Consider the following 19,681-nt stretch of genomic DNA (forward strand, 5'->3'; position numbering starts at 1 on the left):
CTCTGGTCTCTGCATGACCCACATCACACAACAGGCTCATGCTGCAGCCAACCTCCAAGCAATGTCCTCCAGACAATCATCCGCCTGCTATCAGGCAACCCCTAAGCGCACACACGACACCTTCGCATGCTGAGTGTGCAACTTCAACTGCCTACACAGCGCTGCCCAGCCTACCAGACCCTGTCAGAACAACCAGGTCATGTGCCTCCTACTCCACACCCGCTCCGTCCACCAGCACGCCATTGGACTCTGTTACCTCCTCAACACAACAGGCCCACACATCACCTTCATGACAGTAACCTGGACATAAGCATCCTCAGCACACGACTTCTTCATTTCCATCTCATACGGATACAAGCTCACCCGCAGGGACAGCACCAACAATCCCGGAGGATGAATTGCAATTTCTTCCCAAGTACACCCTCAGAGTCACAAATCCAGGTTTGCAGCAACTCCTTGGCAACCCTCAGAGTAACACTCATCTACAGATATCCAGGCCTACATCCACAATTGCGCTGAGCCATCAACACATACATCTGCACGCACGCCCTCACCTCCACAGGCTACATGTGGCTGGGGGCCAGTAACTTCTGGCTGGATGAGAACCACACCACCATCCATCATTGATCCATCAACATTTTAATCGACGTCTCCGACAAGCAACACACTGCCCCACACCCTGCTAACGATCCCCCAAAGATGCTTAATGTAAGTCAGCACAGACAAGCTGTGTGGGACCCTCAAAAGAACACCAACGCAACACCCTGAAACCTCACGCACTGGATCAGCAACTGATCCAAGAATCTTGCCACATTGACGGACTTTCCTGTGAAGCACAACAACAGTTAAGGCGATGTATGACGTTACAACGCATGCTGTTACAACGCATGCTGTTACAACGAGAGTTTTACAACGCGAGTGCATTGACAACGCAGGACATTACAACGCAAGTCTTTTCATCAACTTGCACTAGATGGCGTGCTAACATTAAAAAAGTGTAATTTACTATTCCAACTCCAGTCCACGTAACAGTAGAGAAGGTGTTGGGATAGTAAACTACACTATTTTTAATGTTAGCACGCCATCTAGTGCAAGTCGATGTAAAGACTTGCGTTGTGATGTCCTGCGTTGTCAATGCACTCGCGTTGTAACAGTTTCATTGTAATGGTAGTGCGTTGTAAAAGTTGCGTTGTAAAGGTTGTTCCCCCAGTTAAGGCACCTGGGACAAGGCAGACCTACTGGACTCCTACAGACCTAGCCGGACTCTTGTGCACACCTTGCAACACAAAGAGCCATCATTTACCTTACAGGCCTGGAAAAGACCACACACAGACATCACCATATCATCAGCAAGAACAAGTGGAGATCCTTCAGATAGTCCAGAGACACCAAAACACACGACATCAAGGAGCTCATCAGCATTGTGAGTGAACTGACAGCAGATCTCCATCCAAGACACCCCGCCCTTGCACGGCAGATCACGTCCCTTACAACTGCTAGCTCATGGCCATACACAACAGCCCTGGCACACAGAGGCAGACAGCACTATTATCCTCAGGACAAACCCCCCTCATGTTCTGAACTCCTGTCAGCAGCAAGTACACCACCTGGCTCATGTGCACCATCCACTCTAGCTCTCCATCAGGCCCCTTCCCACACAACATCTCAACCACATCATACCCCATCCTTGAAGCCCATGTCCAGCGCATCCTGAATGTGTCCTTTGAGTTAGCCACATTCCATGGGTGCTGGAGGCAGGCAGAGACCCAGGCCCTTCTTAAACAACGGACGGCAGTACCGCAGGATCTCCTGGTACATCACCCTGCTTCCCTACCCAGCAAATGTCATCCGGAAGACACTCAACAAGCAACTGACAAATTTCCTCCACACAACCAGTTCCAGGAAACTGGCACCAGACCATATTCCACAGTAATCACACCACTGCAACCGTCATCATTGCCACCACCAACGACAACTTTGCCCTGCTCAACAATGGTGACCTCTCAACGGCATTGTACACCATGTGCTACCAAACTGTCAGCTCACACATATCCAACACTGGTATCCAGAGGAGGGCCCAGGATTAAATCAGAAAGTAGCTCACCAGCAAGGCCCAGGGAGTCGACCTCCACCCTGCAGCATGTAGTACACTGGGGTCATGTGGCACATGCCCCAGGGCTCTTCTCTCAGCGCGACGATCTTCAATGTCTCCATGACCCCCCTCTCCACCATCACATGCGCACACGACCTCATCATCATCTCGTATGCCATTGACACCCAGCTGCTCCTCAAACTCACCAAAGAGCCAGCCATTGCCAGATCCAAACTTCAAGAAGGCATGAGATCCGTTGACGAATGGCTGAACATCAGCCACCTGACGCTGGACTTGGACAGGACTGAGGTCATCATCTGAGGATTGTCCCCTTACGGTTGGCTTAACTCCTTGTGTCCCACTGGTCTGGGCACCGCACCAGCACCCAGTGGCCACACACGCAAGCTGGTGTTCATCATGGACCCATCGCTCACAATTACCATGCAACTCACCACCATCTGTACCTCATGCTGCAACACCCTCCGCATGCTGCAAATGATCCACAGATAGATCCACTACAAGGCAAGACCGACCGTCCCCCAGGTCCACGACACTAGCCGGCTTAACTACAGCACCGGCCTCTACGTAGAACAACAGCAAAACTGCAGGAGAACTTGTCCACATCCAGGGTGCATCCGTACACCTCATCTTCAACATCCCCAGCGCCCGCCACATCACCGTCCACCTGAGTTAGCCAGAATGGCTCACTGTCTGCTGCAGGATCACCTTCAGACTCCTCAACCACACTCAGGAGGCAGTCCACAACCCCAGACCCAAAACAAACCTTGGACGTCTGTCGTCCAACACCCCGTTGGCCCAACTCCATGCAGCCCACCTTGCCCTGGCCACCATTCATCACATCCACATAAAAATTGCATGCAGGAGATAGTTCTCCCACCTGGCCAAACAGACCTGGGACTCCTTCCCCGGGCACATCAACATGACCCATGACCTCTACACCTTAATGATACTCTTCCTAATTGGTCTGTCTGAGCAGTATTGGAAGCCCCCCCTCAGCAGCTTGAGGCCATCACGGGTAAGTATTGGGCTCCATGTCTGTATTTGGTGATACATTGAGACACATGTGTGTCCTCGACCGGACTCAGATCCAAGTGTATGGATGGCTGGAGTTAGTTCCACACTCAGGCATACTTTGACATATCCCCACACGTATGTTGTGGTCTCATGCTAAATGACTGCAACATAAAATTTCACGTATTAATTATTTAATTATAGCTCTGTGGCGTGATTTGTGCACTGAAAAAGGTGCAATGCAGGGAAAATAGAATCCAAAGTTCAAAGGGGGAGATGGGATCCTTGCCATTTGAAGTCATCAGAGTCCAGACCACAGTGTTTGGCATCATTAGTCAGACTGTGACCATGTGGCAGATGATGTCAGTCAATGAGGTGATGCTGTCGCACATGAAGGCCAGGTGCCAGGCCAGGTGACCTGGGAGATGTGGATGTGCCGCTGCCTCTCACGGTCTTTTCCGTGGACGACCCTCAGATACAGGTCTTGACGATGCTTGGGACGCTCAATTTGATGAATCCTTCTCCTTCTCCCTCCCTGTGGCTGGTGGTGGTCTTCGCCTGGTGGCACAGGGAGGGTTGGCCATGTTGTCTGCGATCCGACGGATTGAATGGCTTATATCCCTTTGCACCGCCAGGAGCTCAGCCAGTCTTGCCTCCATCCGTCCTTGGTGTTCTTGTTGACTGGCGTGTTGCTCGGCCTGCTGGTTCTTCATCTCTGTGATGGTCCCCTTTATCTCTGTGAGGGTCAGCACTACCTGCCTGAGCTCCCTGGTGTCACGCCGGTATGCCTCCATGATGTTGTGTATGTGTCACATACCGGTCCCTTCAGCTGGATGGTCAGGTTCTCGCCTCCGCCTGCCTCCACTCCCACCACCCCTGCCCACACGAGCCTGGCCTGCCGTTGTGGGCTCCTCGGTGTCTCGTGGGAAGTGGCAGGAATGGGGGTGGTGGTTGGCACAGATGGTCCTGAGCCAGGTTCTGCAGGGGCTTGGACACCAGAGGGTCCAGGTCGGTCGGAGTCATCCGCGGAATGTTGAGAGGCGTTACTGCCGGTGGGATCAGGTTCCTCCCGGGCCAGGGACTGTGAATCTTCACCCCCATTGTTGGGGGTAGATTCATCACGTTGCCCTGTGTGTGAGAGACAGACAATGTTAATGCTGTTTCATGCAACATGCATGTATCATACACATTCAAGTTGGCACTGTTCCTCCAGGTAGTTGTATGTGCCTAGCATTCGCCTCAATGTTCACTTGTGGATGGGTATGTTGCGGGGGACAGATTGATGTGTTCTCCTGAGTCTTTGACATGTAGATTTTTGGCTTGGATGCTTCTTTGGCTATGTATTGGTGTTGTTGTGTTACATGTCCATTGTGACAGTGGGTAAATCCATTGCCTGTCCCGGTGGTGTCTGCTTGTGTAAGGGGTGTGTGTGACTGGGCCTGCTGGTGGGCGTGGTGTGATTTGGCAGTGGGGCTCCCAGGTGATGTAGCTGTCCCCCCATGGAGCATGCTGCCATGACAGTGAGTGTGAGTTCCTGTCCTAGATATCTGACCTTGTTGTCTTGGTTTGCACTGGTCACAGGAGGGCCTTGTGCTGCCTCCACCCGGGCCGAGTGTGAGCTATCTTGTCAATCCCTGTGCATTGCGCATGGTGCATGGGTATGTACCTGGGCCATATGGGATGAGGGCAATTGTGTCTGATTTGGAGTTCAACAATGTGTTTTGTGACACCCACCCTCCCAGCATACCGGACATCCATTCTTGGGTTGCTGCTTCATGTAGCATGGGACATAGCATGGCCTTGCTTTCTCAATGGAGCATACACATGTTAGTGGCATTAGCGTTATTTTTTACTTTGGTTCTGGCCGGTGAGGGCTTGGGGGTAGTTGCGTGCATTTGGTGTAGTTGGGGTGTGGATGCCATTACCCCCATGTAACCTAAGTTGTTTGTGTACTCACCAGGCTCTGGAAGTCCTTGCAGTCCATGTACTCCCACCGGCGGAAGCAGGGCCATCACCTTCTCCTCCTAGGGATGGAAATGTACTGGTCTGCAGGGCGCACCACCTCCAGTGATGTTGCTCTGGGCGTAATCCTCATTCATTTTGCGCTTGACTGCCCTCCGCAGATCATACCACCTGGCTTGGCATTCATTCCTGGTCCTTCTGATGGGTGCAACAGCATTCACCCTATCGACGATCCTCTGCCACAGTCAGTCATTTCCATTTTTAGTGCACTGTAGACGTGTTTTGTGGTGTTGTGTGATTCGAATAGACCCTCCTTGTGCTGTTTTACAGTGTCCGTGGTTCAGTACGGTACAGGGGTACGAGTCGTACAGGCACACACCCCCATCTGTTTTCTATGTACGGTGCGTACACGGACATTGCTATGTACGGTGCGTACACCGCCATAGCATATGTATGGTGCGTACACCGCCATTGCTATGTACGGTGCGTACACCGCCATTGCTTATGTACGGTGCGTACACCGCCATTGCTATGTACGGTGTGTACACCGCCTTTGCGTATGTACGGTGTGTAAACCACCATTGCATATGTACGGTGCGTACACCGCCATTGCTATGTACGGTGCGTACACCACCATTGCTATGTACGGTGCGTACACGCCATTGCGTATGTACGGTGCGTAATACAACATTGGTGCGTACAACAACATTGCGTATGTATGGTGCGTAAACCGACATTGCATATGTACAAGTCATACCCCGTGTACGGAACGTTTTCCGTACGATTCGTAAATCGGAAAGCCGGTCCGGATCGTACTTGTACGCTCGGACTGTATTTTTACGATTCGTACGGAAAAGTGTCCGGGTCCGTCTCGTACAACTTTTCCCGCTACGATTCGTACGGATCGGGCCGATCCGTATGTACTTTTTCCCGTACGAATCGTACTTCACGGGTCGGACGTGACTTGTACGATTCGTACGGAAAAAAATACGGATACAAGTCGTACGGGAAAAAAAAATACAGGATCGGAATCGACCCCAAAATAAACACTCCTTACAACTATATAATAATTTATTATATTCAAACAAATATTATTAAATAATACCAACATATATTAAATGAATATATATATTCAAAACAAATATGGAACAATTATAAAAACGCTAATAAATGTATGTACAAAAAACAATAAATATACTCACTAACACAAAATTATTCACATATATAAAATAAACAACAATTATTTAGTTTATAAATTAGAATTATTAACAAATATTTGCAAATAACTACAACAAATAATATATTATTAACATCAAACAAACAACACATATATTTACCTAATTAAAAGGTAACTGCTACAAAATTCAAAAAACGTATCTCAACCAATGATTTTAAACTAAAAGAACACAAACCAATTAAAATTGAGAAGTAATTAACTAAACACTATAAAACGAAGATTTAACTTAAAAAAAAATACCGTTTATTGGCCAAACACAGAGGGAGAACGTTACTTTGCTGGAGACAGAGAGAAAGAATACCTACAAAAACTACTATAACAGATTGTACTACAACACAGGTAAGAAAAAGCATTTGTTATGATTATAAATGCCTCAACCTCCTTAACTTAACTACCTAAACTAATAACATTTCCTCTTCTTTTTAAAACAAAACTAAACTTGCTAACAACAACAGCAAAAATAATAAAATACAAAAGTTAAGTACCTTTTAAAATTCTACATGATAAAACACATGAACTCTTAAAAATGCAACTTTACCTAGAAATAAATTAACATTTTCTAACTTTGTTACATGCTGAAAAACCGAAAACAAAACGAATAAATACATTTTTCTTCACAGCTTTAACAAACTGCATCTAACAAAGAACATCCACCAAATACAATCCATCTACTACAAAAAGTAGTCCGCGCCTGAACGACCAACGGAATCAGCTAATATCTGTGCTCACCGGCGCACTTGATGGGCTCTTTGGAACCCCGTACTGGAAATTACACTGAGGTGCCCCTCCTTTAATCTCGACATACGGCCCGGCTCTTTATATGATGAATGAGCCTTGAACCTGTTGTACCATTAATCTCCAGGAACGTATCCCCTTGAGTCTCTTGAGACTCTGACCCCTTCTACGAACAGAGGGTGATAGCAAAGCCACGTATCCCAACAAAGGTGCTATATTGTGTCCCCCACGGTTATATCAACCTCTGCCCTGACAAAGGTGTAGCCCCTTGTGGGCCCAACACCGAAACGTGCGTTGGCTCTATTTGTCTTGTGTCTATTTGGATACCCTGCCTCCCCCCATGACTGGGAGCACATGAGTATTGGAACTGTTACCCCTTGGAATTATCATTTCCTGAAATCCATCTGTTCCAAGCTATTTATGAACTGACATATTTGGATCCTTTGTTTGTTAAATTTATGAGTATGTTGTGGGAATGAATGCTAGTATGAATGTTTGATGTAGTGTGGGACCTATATATTTTTAGCTGTATTCTATTTACTATTATCCTGAATTTCTGTATTAAAATAAATTGATACTTTGTACCTCATCCTATTCCTGTATAACTTTCTCATTGTCAGCCTCGTTGTGTGTCTGCACATTTAATCCGGATCCAATTTTTTGGCTTACTTATATCCATACTCTGTAGGCAGTTGGTTCTACTTCGTTGTTAGTGTGTTTCAATAAACAATTTTCTAACCCATCTACAGAAATTACAACTGTGAAAATCAAAAAGATGCAAATAAAGCCATCAACAAAACAGAAATAACAATAATGTAAGTATTTTCTTTAAGTTACTAATAAAACAAGCATTTTTAAAAATAACAAAAGCATATTTACTCAACACATATATATATCTTCACAGATATACCCTAGAAATGGCTGAAGGAGCAAGCTTGATTACATCGTAAAAAGAAAAATTAATGCTATGTTACATGGGTTCTACCTACACTCAAGAAAAGGTGGTCGAGCTACAACTATAGATAATAACACTGTGAATGTTAGAGAACACACCATCCACCCAATGTGACAGAATTAGAAGTAAGGGAAGACTTAGAAAAAATTCGAGAAGCAAGCACAGGCTTCCAACAGACAAGCACTGAATATTGACAAATGTATTGACAAAAGTACCTGAACATGTCACCGGACAATTGCCCTCTATCCCCAACCTGAAACGATTAATAGCTAAAACTTAAAGAGCTTCTGATCCAACTTCACCCATCCCCAAAACCTTTGAAGAAATAGAAATACTGCCTGAATATACTATAACCCACGAAGAGGACACATTCTTAATATATGACAACCAAAGTAAAGATAAAAGAATTCTTGTGTTTGCAACAAATAATAACTTGCAAAAATTGAAACACTGTGAAACATGGATGATGGACGTAACTTTTAAAGTGTGTCCAAAACTATTTTACCAACTTTACTCCATTCATGGTGAATTTCAGGAAACAAATATTCCCTTCATTTATGCTTTACTGCCAAATAAAAACAATCCCGCCTATATTCAACTATTAACAACAGTAAAAGAATTAACTGATAATTATTATCCGCAAACGATAATAATAGATTTTGAACTAGCTATGATTCAAGGTATTCTTAAAATATACCCACATACTGCAATTCAAGGGTGTTACTACCACTTTAATCAAAGTATGTGGAGGCACCTCCAGAAATCTACCTTAAGTATAGAATACTCTACTTAGTGGCCGATTCCGATTTCGGTTGGAAGGTGTCGCTCAGATTCATTTTTGACCGAGCCATTCTGATGGGCTCAGTCGGAAAGGAATCCGACTTAGATTTCCGGATTTCGGAGAGGCCGTCACCGTCCAGAAATCCCTCAGTACTCCCCTGGCCACCTCTTTGTGACCGAGGGAGTACGATGGCAGTTTTTCACTGCCTTTTCGTGACGATCTTTCCGGCATGAGAAGGCAGTCGTAAACTGTCTTTGGGGTCCCACAGTAGGGCCCCCATGGGTACGAGGCTGCAGAATGGCGGCCTGGGGGAACCTATGGTGCCCCTCTGTGGATCCCTGCACCCGGTGGCAGGCACCTTGGGGTGCCGGCCACAGGGTGCAGAGATGAACTGCACCCCTGCTTTTCACAATGCAGGCATGCATTCCGCTCGGTTCTGATCACGATTACACCATGCTGCAGAGGAGATCCGTCAGTTCAGCTGGATCCACAGATGGGCTGGCAGAGCACCTTCAGGTTCACCTCCAAGCATCTGAACTTGGTTAGAACCACCTGGTAAGTAGGACTCACAGATAGCAGAGTCTAAGTGCTGAGTTCAAGGGTGTTGTAGCCTTCTGTTCCTGAGGATCTAGACAGGAGGCCAGCCAACTAGCACTTGGAGTCACAATGGGGTGCAGTCCTTGTCACCTAGACTACGGGGCATCAGGAAGGAGGTCAGCACAGCAGTCCTTAAAAAAAAACCAATCCTTTCAGCAGAATATCAGTCATTTTTCCTGGCAGAGTTTTCACAGGTCCAGAGGTGAACTGAAAAGTTGTTATCAGAGGACCAGTACTTATATCTGGGCCTTCCTTTGAAGCGGAATAAGCTTTGATAGATTTCTTTTACAAGTCCACAGGCTTGCTTCCTGCCTTCCCTGCCCTGGCTCCAGATTAACAACAGAAAGTAAGCAGTTCTTTGTGTGAGGAAGGACACAGCCTATACAACTGAAAGTAGGGCTTTGTCGAGCACTCCAATCTAGGCACACCTAAGCTCCCTATTGTGTGTGGCTGTCTAGGAGAAATACACAAAGCCGAACTGTCAGCTACACCCTGTCATGTGACCCAGAGACAGGCCGCCGGAACTAAATGGCTAATGAACCAGTATAAACAACACAGAAGTTGAACAGGTCTATACTACCTGCGTCTCAAACTAAAAGGGCAGGATATCAAGTTGTGACTAGGAACGAGAATCTCTCTTTCACCTAGGACAATTTCAACAGAGAAACTGAAAAGATCCCAAAAAATCCCATCATCGACCCCATTGGCCAAACTCATCATCTGGGATAGTGACAGTTACCATCCTCCTAAGCGGCAACAAAAGGAAAAAATTCCCTTGCCGTATTAAGGGTTGAACTGTATGTCTCTCAGTCACTTCCAAATGTTGAACAATGTACCAACTGCAGGAGATGGGATAAAGTGTATGAAAGGTAAATTATGTGATCTAAAATTGTCTACCATACAGCTATCATACTTTTATTAGAGCTACAATGGTGACAAAATTAAAAAGCGTAATTGGCCTTTGACATAATAGGCCACGATACTACCAAGATTACTAAAAGCAGGCCCACATGTTTCTGCCCAACACGTGTCCAGGGATGGCTAACGCTATTCACACTTGCACTCACGACACGAGCATAGGTGTATCCGCCGACGCTAACTACAGGGACCACAGTTCTTTGGGGTAACACGCAGGTAGGTCAGCAGTGTGCGACCATTTTGTTGTAACTATTTAGTGGCTCTCTGAGCCGGGGAGTCGACGGACTCAGGTTGCGCACCTGCGTTGCTACGAGAGGTACTAGACCTGATAATGATTTTAGCATCTTACATTGCAACCCTACACTCTTTCCTACTCCCTGCTGACGAGAGGCAACTACCTCGAAACACGTGTCCAGGGATGGCTAACGCTATCCACACTTGCACTCACGACACGAGCATAGGTGTATCCGCCGACGCTAACTACAGGGACCACAGTTCTTTGGGGTAACACGCAGGTAGGTCAGCAGTGTGCGACCATTTTGTTGTAACTATTTAGTGGCTCTCTGAGCCGGGGAGTCGAAGGACTCAGGTTACGCACCTGCGTTGCTACGAGAGGTACTAGACCTGATAATGATTTTAGCAGCTTACATTGCAACCCTACACTCTTTCCTACTCCCTGCTGACGAGAGGCAACTACCTCGAAACACGTGTCCAGGGATGGCTAACGCTATTCACACTTGCACTCACGACACGAGCATAGGTGTATCCGCCGACGCTAACTACAGGGACCACAGTTCTTTGGGGTAACACGCAGGTAGGTCAGCAGTGTGCGACCATTTTGTTGTAACTATTTAGTGGCTCTCTGAGCCGGGGAGTCGACGGACTCAGGTTGCGCACCTGCGTTGCTACGAGAGGTACTAGACCTGATAATGATTTTAGCATCTTACATTGCAACCCTACACTCTTTCCTACTCCCTGCTGACGAGAGGCAACTACCTCGAAACACGTGTCCAGGGATGGCTAACGCTATCCACACTTGCACTCACGACACGAGCATAGGTGTATCCGCCGACGCTAACTACAGGGACCACAGTTCTTTGGGGTAACACGCAGGTAGGTCAGCAGTGTGCGACCATTTTGTTGTAACTATTTAGTGGCTCTCTGAGCCGGGGAGTCGAAGGACTCAGGTTACGCACCTGCGTTGCTACGAGAGGTACTAGACCTGATAATGATTTTAGCAGCTTACATTGCAACCCTACACTCTTTCCTACTCCCTGCTGACGAGAGGCAACTACCTCGAAACACGTGTCCAGGGATGGCTAACGCTATTCACACTTGCACTCACGACACGAGCATAGGTGTATCCGCCGACGCTAACTACAGGGACCACAGTTCTTTTGGTAACACGCAAGTAGGTCAGCAGTGTGCGACCATTTTGTTGTAACTATTTAGTGGCTCTCTGAGCCGGGGAGTCGACGGACTCAGGTTACGCACCTGCGTTGCTACGAGAGGTACTAGACCTGATAATGATTTTAGCAGCTTACATTGCAACCCTACACTCTTTCCTACTCCCTGCTGACGAGAGGCAACTACCTCGAAACACGTGTCCAGGGATGGCTAACGCTATTCACACTTGCACTCACGACACGAGCATAGGTGTATCCGCCGACGCTAACTACAGGGACCACAGTTCTTTGGGGTAACACGCAGGTAGGTCAGCAGTGTGCGACCATTTTGTTGTAACTATTTAGTGGCTCTCTGAGCCGGGGAGTCGACGGACTCAGGTTACGCACCTGCGTTGCTACGAGAGGTACTAGACCTGATAATGATTTTAGCAGCTTACATTGCAACCCTACACTCTTTCCTACTCCCTGCTGACGAGAGGCAACTACCTCGAAACACGTGTCCAGGGATGGCTAACGCTATTCACACTTGCACTCACGACACGAGCATAGGTGTATCCGCCGACGCTAACTACAGGGACCACAGTTCTTTGGGGTAACACGCAGGTAGGTCAGCAGTGTGCGACCATTTTGTTGTAACTATTTAGTGGCTCTCTGAGCCGGGGAGTCGACGGACTCAGGTTACGCACCTGCGTTGCTACGAGAGGTACTAGACCTGATAATGATTTTAGCAGCTTACATTGCAACCCTACACTCTTTCCTACTCCCTGCTGACGAGAGGCAACTACCTCGAAACACGTGTCCAGGGATGGCTAACGCTATTCACACTTGCACTCACGACACGAGCATAGGTGTATCCGCCGACGCTCACTACAGGGACCATAGTTCTTTGGGGTAACACGCAGGTAGGTCAGCAGTGTGCGACCATTTTGTTGTAACTATTTAGTGGCTCTCTGAGCCGGGGAGTCGACGGACTCAGGTTACGCACCTGCGTTGCTACGAGAGGTACTAGACCTGATAATGATTTTAGCAGCTTACATTGCAACCCTACACTCTTTCCTACTCCCTGCTGACGAGAGGCAACTACCTCGAAACACGTGTCCAGGGATGGCTAACGCTATTCACACTTGCACTCATGACACGAGCATAGGTGTATCCGCCGACGCTAACTGCAGGGACCACAGTTCTTTGGGGTAACACGCAGGTAGGTCAGCAGTGTGCGACCATTTTGTTGTAACTATTTAGTGGCTCTCTGAGCCGGGGAGTCGACGGACTCAGGTTACGCACCTGCGTTGCTACGAGAGGTACTAGACCTGATAATGATTTTAGCAGCTTACATTGCAACCCTACACTCTTTCCTACTCCCTGCTGACGAGAGGCAACTACCTCAAATCACGTGTCCAGGGATGGCTAACGCTATTCACACTTGCACTCACGACACGAGCATAGGTGTATCCGCCGACGCTAACTACAGGGACCACAGTTCTTTGGGGTAACATGCAGGTAGGTCAGCAGTGTGCGACCATTTTGTTGTAACTATTTAGTGGCTCTCTGAGCCGGGGAGTCGACGGACTCAGGTTACGCACCTGCGTTGCTACGAGAGGTACTAGACCTGATAATGATTTTAACAGCTTACATTGCAACCCTACACTCTTTCCTACTCCCTGCTGACGAGAGGCAACTACCTCGAAACACGTGTCCAGGGATGGCTAACGCTATTCACACTTGCACTCACGACACGAGCATAGGTGTATCCGCCGACGCTAACTACAGGGACCACAGTTCTTTGGGGTAACACGCAGGTAGGTCAGCAGTGTGCGACCATTTTGTTGTAACTATTTAGTGGCTCTCTGAGCCAGGGAGTCGACGGACTCAGGTTACGCACCTGCGTTGCTACGATAGGTACTAGACCTGATAATGATTTTGACAGCTTACATTGCAACCCTACACTCTTTCCTACTCCCTGCTGACGAGAGGCAACTACCTCGAAACACGTGTCCAGGGATGGCTAACACTATTCACACTTGCACTCACGACACGAGCATAGGTGTATCCGCCGACGCTAACTACAGGGACCACAGTTCTTTGGGGTAACACGCAGGTAGGTCAGCAGTGTGCGACCATTTTGTTGTAACTATTTAGTGGCTCTCTGAGCCGGGGAGTCGACGGACTCAGGTCACGCACCTGCGTTGCTACGAGAGGTACTAGACCTGATAATGATTTTAGCAGCTTACATTGCAACCCTACACTCTTTCCTACTCCCTGCTGACGAGAGGCAACTACCTCGAAACACGTGTCCAGGGATGGCTAACGCTATTCACACTTGCACTCACGACATGAGCATAGGTGTATCCGCCGATGCTAACTACAGGGACCACAGTTCTTTGGGGTAACACGCAGGTAGGTCAGCAGTGTGCGACCATTTTGTTGTAAATGTTTCTGCCCAACTGACCATACTAGATCGGGCATTCGTCAGGACCATAAGTAGACATCTATACACTATGAGAAAAACGTGAAAAACAACAGAAAAGTGATCATACAATTCCTGTTAATCCTTAGATACGAACACAGGAGAGTTGTCACCCTGCTCTGCTAGGGTGTGTGCCTCACCTCACTTATTGCAGCACGAGGCGTGAAGCACCGCTCTATGAAGGTAATGGATAAACACACCAGTAAGAAAAACTTTTTACATACCATGGTGCTTCCCTTCATTATAACATAATGCTCAAAGAAACTTTGCAGCAACCCAATGTGGGCCCCAAGTGCCTCAATGAAAAGACATTTACACCCAACATTCCAAATTTCTACATGGACTCAATATTTATGGGGAGATAGTGGATAAAGCCCCTGAGAAATCAACTTTATAATAGGTTAGCGTAGAGTCGCCTGATGAATTGAAACGGCAATCGACTCATAGAGTTTGTTGAAACCATGCGAATTGCATCCCAATTCTATCATTAGGGCACACTCCTCTCTGGTGCCCATGAGGTTCACTAATACGATATTATTTAAGGTTCCCAAAATTCTAGCATGATCACAGAACCTCTCTTAGACAATATTTCTATATATTCAAGATGGCAACAGAACATTCTCGGAGAAGCTTACCTCTCCGTCGGTTGCTCCCGGCATCCAGGGCTACAATCAGAGGCCCGGAGTGCCGGCATCTCACCATTTTTATTTTCACTGGTGCGTGACGGGCGCATGTTCAATTACGTAACGTAAAACACGCCACGTTTGATGGGAATTGTAGTCGGAGGTCCGGAGTGTCGGCATCTCACCTTTTTCGTCAATGTCTGAACGCACGCTTGACGTGGCGATGCTTCATTACGCAACGTATAGCACGCTGTGTTAGATGAGAAGTATAGTTCTCAGACAGGTTAAGTTACGGAGGCGATCCTCGCTATATTTAATACACGCGAAACAAATGCGTGCAGAAAAAATGTATGTCGTTAAAAATCCCGTCATAACACCTATTAAGTTAGTCCCAATTTTATCTATATTGTACCTTAACGTCATCCTTCTGTGGCCAAATAAAATACCTACAGAATTGCATCACCAATCGTTCTACTTATGAGTTAGATGCTAAGTCTTAGTAAACAAACTTACAAAAGGCCCTATAGAGGAGGAGGGAAAGGAAGACTAACCATATACAGAGCGGGAGAGGGGATGTGGCGGTATAAAATCAAACCAAAATCTACCTGTCACCTCTCTACTCTCCTTCCCAATCTTACAGCTGTATCAGTAGTTATTATAGGCTATTCAAAGTAAGGTCCAGGGTATGTCATCATTCAGTCCCTGTTCACTACTTGACACCCTAAAAATCCAGCGTTGCTCCTTTCTAGATAAGTATGTTTTTATGTCTGTAACATGAGGGGGCATTTATGGTTTCTCCAACACAACCCATCTCATATCTTCCGATTTGTGTTTCAATGTAAGGAAGTGTGATGTAAGCTTCGTAGACTGTTTATTGCACCGGATTGTGCTCTTATGTTCTGCAATACGAGTCTTGACCTTTTTTAAGGTCATCCCGATATACCTCAGATGGCACGGGCACATGATCTGGTATATCACGCGCTCACTGTTACAGTTAGTGTGGCTAGTCAGTCTCCATGGTCGAATGGTGCCAATGTCTATTTGAGTTGTATGTTCTGTCTGTGGGCATGCTGCACAAGACCCACATGGATAGTGGCCCTCTACTGGTGGCATATCCCAGAGCCTTTGAGTATATGAAACCACTTTGTTCTGTGGTCTCGTGTGTACCAAAGTATCCCTCAAACTTCTGTTTCTTTTAAAAGAGAATAAAGGTTTAGGGATTTTGTTATTCCCTATGTTCAAGATTCTCCAGTGTCTTAACACAGTTCGCTGTATTTTGTTAGAGAGAGTACTGAAAGTACTTACAAAGGTCATCCTCTCTAGTGTAGGTTTTTGGACCGGAGGTTCCAGCAAAGCGTCACGATTGTTATTTGCCGCTCGTTTACGAGCTCTTCGGATCAAATGTTTTGGATATTGTCTAGTTTCAAGATCTTTAGACAGGTTTTGTGCATGTTCCTCATATTTAGTGAGTTCTGAGCAATTGCGTCATATCCTCAGGAATTGTCCCACAGGTAAGTTCTGACGCAATGCTTTTGGATGTAGACTATCAAATCTCAAAAGAGAGTTCCTGGACATTGTTTTTTTATATAATTCACTCACTAAGCCCCCTGCCTTGGGAGATATCTTAAGGTCCTGAAAAGCAAGATATTCTTTACTATATTCCACCGTGAAATCAAGAAAGGTATTCCTCAGATTTAACCAGGTTTGGAACTCCAGAATACTGGAAAGATTTCCCCACCATTGTACAAACACGTCGTCTATATATCTTTTCCAGACAATTATATGTTGCCGGAACGGGTTGGTATCTGTCAAGATATGTTCTTGTTCGAACCAATGCATGTACAGATTAGCCAGGCTCGGTGCACACACACTTCCCATGGAAGTTCCAGATATTTGGAGATATAGAGTATCAGCAAATTGGAAGAAATTCTCTTTCATTACCAGTCTTGCACATTCGAGAATAAAATGAACAGGTGTAATAGATTTGTGAACGTAATTTTCAAGTAGTATGCGTATAGTCTCAAGGGTTTCGTCCTGTGGGATACAAGTGTATAAAGAAACCACATCGAAACTCACCAAATAATCTTTGTCTATATCAAAAGATATTTCTGGAAGTATAGAGAGAATATCTCTTGTATCTTTGAGGTATGTTGGCATTACCATGAACAAGGGTCGTAGGAAAAAATCCACAAAAGTGGACAGGGGACGAGAATGTTCTGTTGCCATCTTGAATATATAGAAATAATGTCTAAGAGAGGTGCTGTGATCATGCTAGATCATTGGAAACGGAGCGAACAGACCCTCACGGACGCTACGCTGCTCTAGGGGGAAGGCTGCTGCCTAGCCCAGCTCTGGGACTGCGAGGACCACGGTGCCCTGCGTCAAACAGATCCGCCTCACCTGGTTGCTCTTCCCGTTGCCGCCTCCTAGCATCAATCAACTCCTCGCGGCCCCCGCTTCGCGGGTCCCGCTCGCTGGCCCTGTCAGCATAAAATCTTGGAGGGGACTTCATTCTTGCTGTGTGCCACGGAGCGAACAGACCCTCACGGACGCTACGCTGCTCTAGGGGGAAGGCTGCTGCCTAGCCCAGCTCTGGGACTGCGAGGACCACGGTGCCCTGCGCCAAACAGATCCGCCTCACCTGGTTGCTCTTCCCGTTGCCGCCTCCTAGCATCAATCAACTCCTCGCGGCCCCCGCTTACCGGGTCCCGCTCGCTGGCCCTGTCAGCATAAAATCTCGGAGGGGACTTCATTCTTGCTGTGTGCCACGGAGCGAACAGACCCTCACGGACGCTACGCTGCTCTAGGGGGAAGGCTGCTGCCTAGCCCAGCTCTGGGACTGCGAGGACCACGGTACCCTGAGCCAAACAGATCCGCCTCACCTGGTTGCTCTTCCCGTTGCCGCCTCCTCGCATCAATCAACTCCTCGCGGCCCCCGCTTCGTGGGTCCCGCTCGCTGGCCCTGTCAGCATAAAATCTCGGAGGGGACTTCATTCTTGCTGTGTGCCACGGAGCGAACAGACCCTCACGGACGCTATGCTGCTCTAGGGGGAAGGCTGCTGCCTAGCCCAGCTCTGGGACTGCGAGGACCACGGTGCCCTGCGCCAAACAGATCCGCCTCACCTGGTTGCTCTTCCCGTTGCCGCCTCCTAGCATCAATCAACTCCTCGTGGCCCCCGCTTCGCGGGTCCCGCTCACTGGCCCTGTCAGCATAAAATCTCGGAGGGGACTTCATTCTTGCTGTGTGCCACAGAGCGAACAGACCCTCACGGACGCTACGCTGCTCTAGGGGGAAGGCTGCTGCCTAGCCCAGCTCTGGGACTGCGAGGACCACGGTACCCTGAGCCAAACAGATCCGCCTCACCTGGTTGCTCTTCCCGTTGCCGCCTCCTCACATCAATCAACTCCTCGCGGCCCCCGCTTCGTGGGTCCCGCTCGCTGGCCCTGTCAGCATAAAATCTCGGAGGGGACTTCATTCTTGTTGTGTGCCACGGAGCGAACAGACCCTCACGGACGCTACGCTGCTCTAGGGGGAAGGCTGCTGCCTAGCCCAGCTCTGGGACTGCGAGGACCACGGTGCCCTGCGCCAAACAGATCCACCTCACCTGGTTGCTCTTCCCCGCCCCCTTGTTAATGGCCCTTGTTATTAACATCTCATCCTAGTAACGCGCTAGCGGAACGCGCGCGGGCCGTTGACCGGGGCGTAGACCGGGCAAAGAGCGGGCCGTTTGTGGCCGTTCGTGGTCGGTTGAGGACGGGGCGGGCCACCCCCCTGAAAAAGGGTCTTTTCTAACGAGTTATAAACATTGTTGTAATCGTGTGTACATGTTTCATTGCTGATAGGTGGACTGCCTTATTCAGTATTTGTTGCTTATACTTAGCATATCAATATTCTATTGTGACTTAGATATATTTATTTACCCCAGAGGTCCATTTTTATTCTCTTTGGTTACTCCCCCTACTGCTTGTCTGCTCTTTCTCTAAACATGACTTCCTTAAGGTCCGGTAGGAAGGTGGCGCAGGGTAGCTTAGGGGGTCAAGTAACAGGGACTCTCGATAATTTTATCACAAGAGCTGCTCGTGTTCTTGAACATGAGATTTTATTAACTGAAAAAAGATTGTCCCTCGAATTGTCTGCTAAACGATCATCTTTCGGTAACATTATGACAGCCGTTTCGCCCGAAAATAGCCAGCCCCAATCAATTTTCAACATGCCATGTAATACCCCACAAGTACCGTCGGACACACCTGCTCAGTGTTCTTTGGTTGACTTGCACGAGATAATTAGCACTTCCGAGCCCAGTGGTGCATCAACTATTGTTAGCACCAGCCTCCCACAGTCTACATCTGACCAACCACCTACTGATGCATTGACTCAGGCCCACAAGTCTAGGCTTATTTCGAGTAAAAGAAAACGTACTGGAGCTCCTCCCAAGGGGAAACGTGTAAAAACCTCTAAAGTGTCCAAATTACCTAAATCCGCAAATATTTGTGACGCTTCTAATTCTACTATGTCTGATAGCTCCTTCCTGGCAACTGGTAGTCCGAGGTCTCTGCACCCTCCTACCCTCCAATCTAATGCTGACTCCACCCCCCCTGATTTTCTCAAGCATGTAGAGAAGTTACTTAAATCCCTTCTCCTTCCATTATTAGAGAGAGTTAACCGACTCTCCACCTTGATTGAGAAGATAGAGGGTATGGTGCTCACTAACACGTCTCTGTTGGAGAAGATTGCAGTGTCTCCTACTAGTCCCAAGATTCCTTCGAATTTTCACAATGTTGATAAAACCAGGCCTGTTTCCACTGCTAATGTATTTATGGCCAGAGCACCGTCCAATATCCTTGCTCTTAATGACCAGGCTGTGGAAGCACCCCG

This window comes from Triturus cristatus, chromosome 2_2, assembly GCF_964204655.1.
Source record: "Triturus cristatus chromosome 2_2, aTriCri1.1, whole genome shotgun sequence".
Lineage (NCBI taxonomy): Eukaryota > Metazoa > Chordata > Amphibia > Caudata > Salamandridae > Triturus > Triturus cristatus.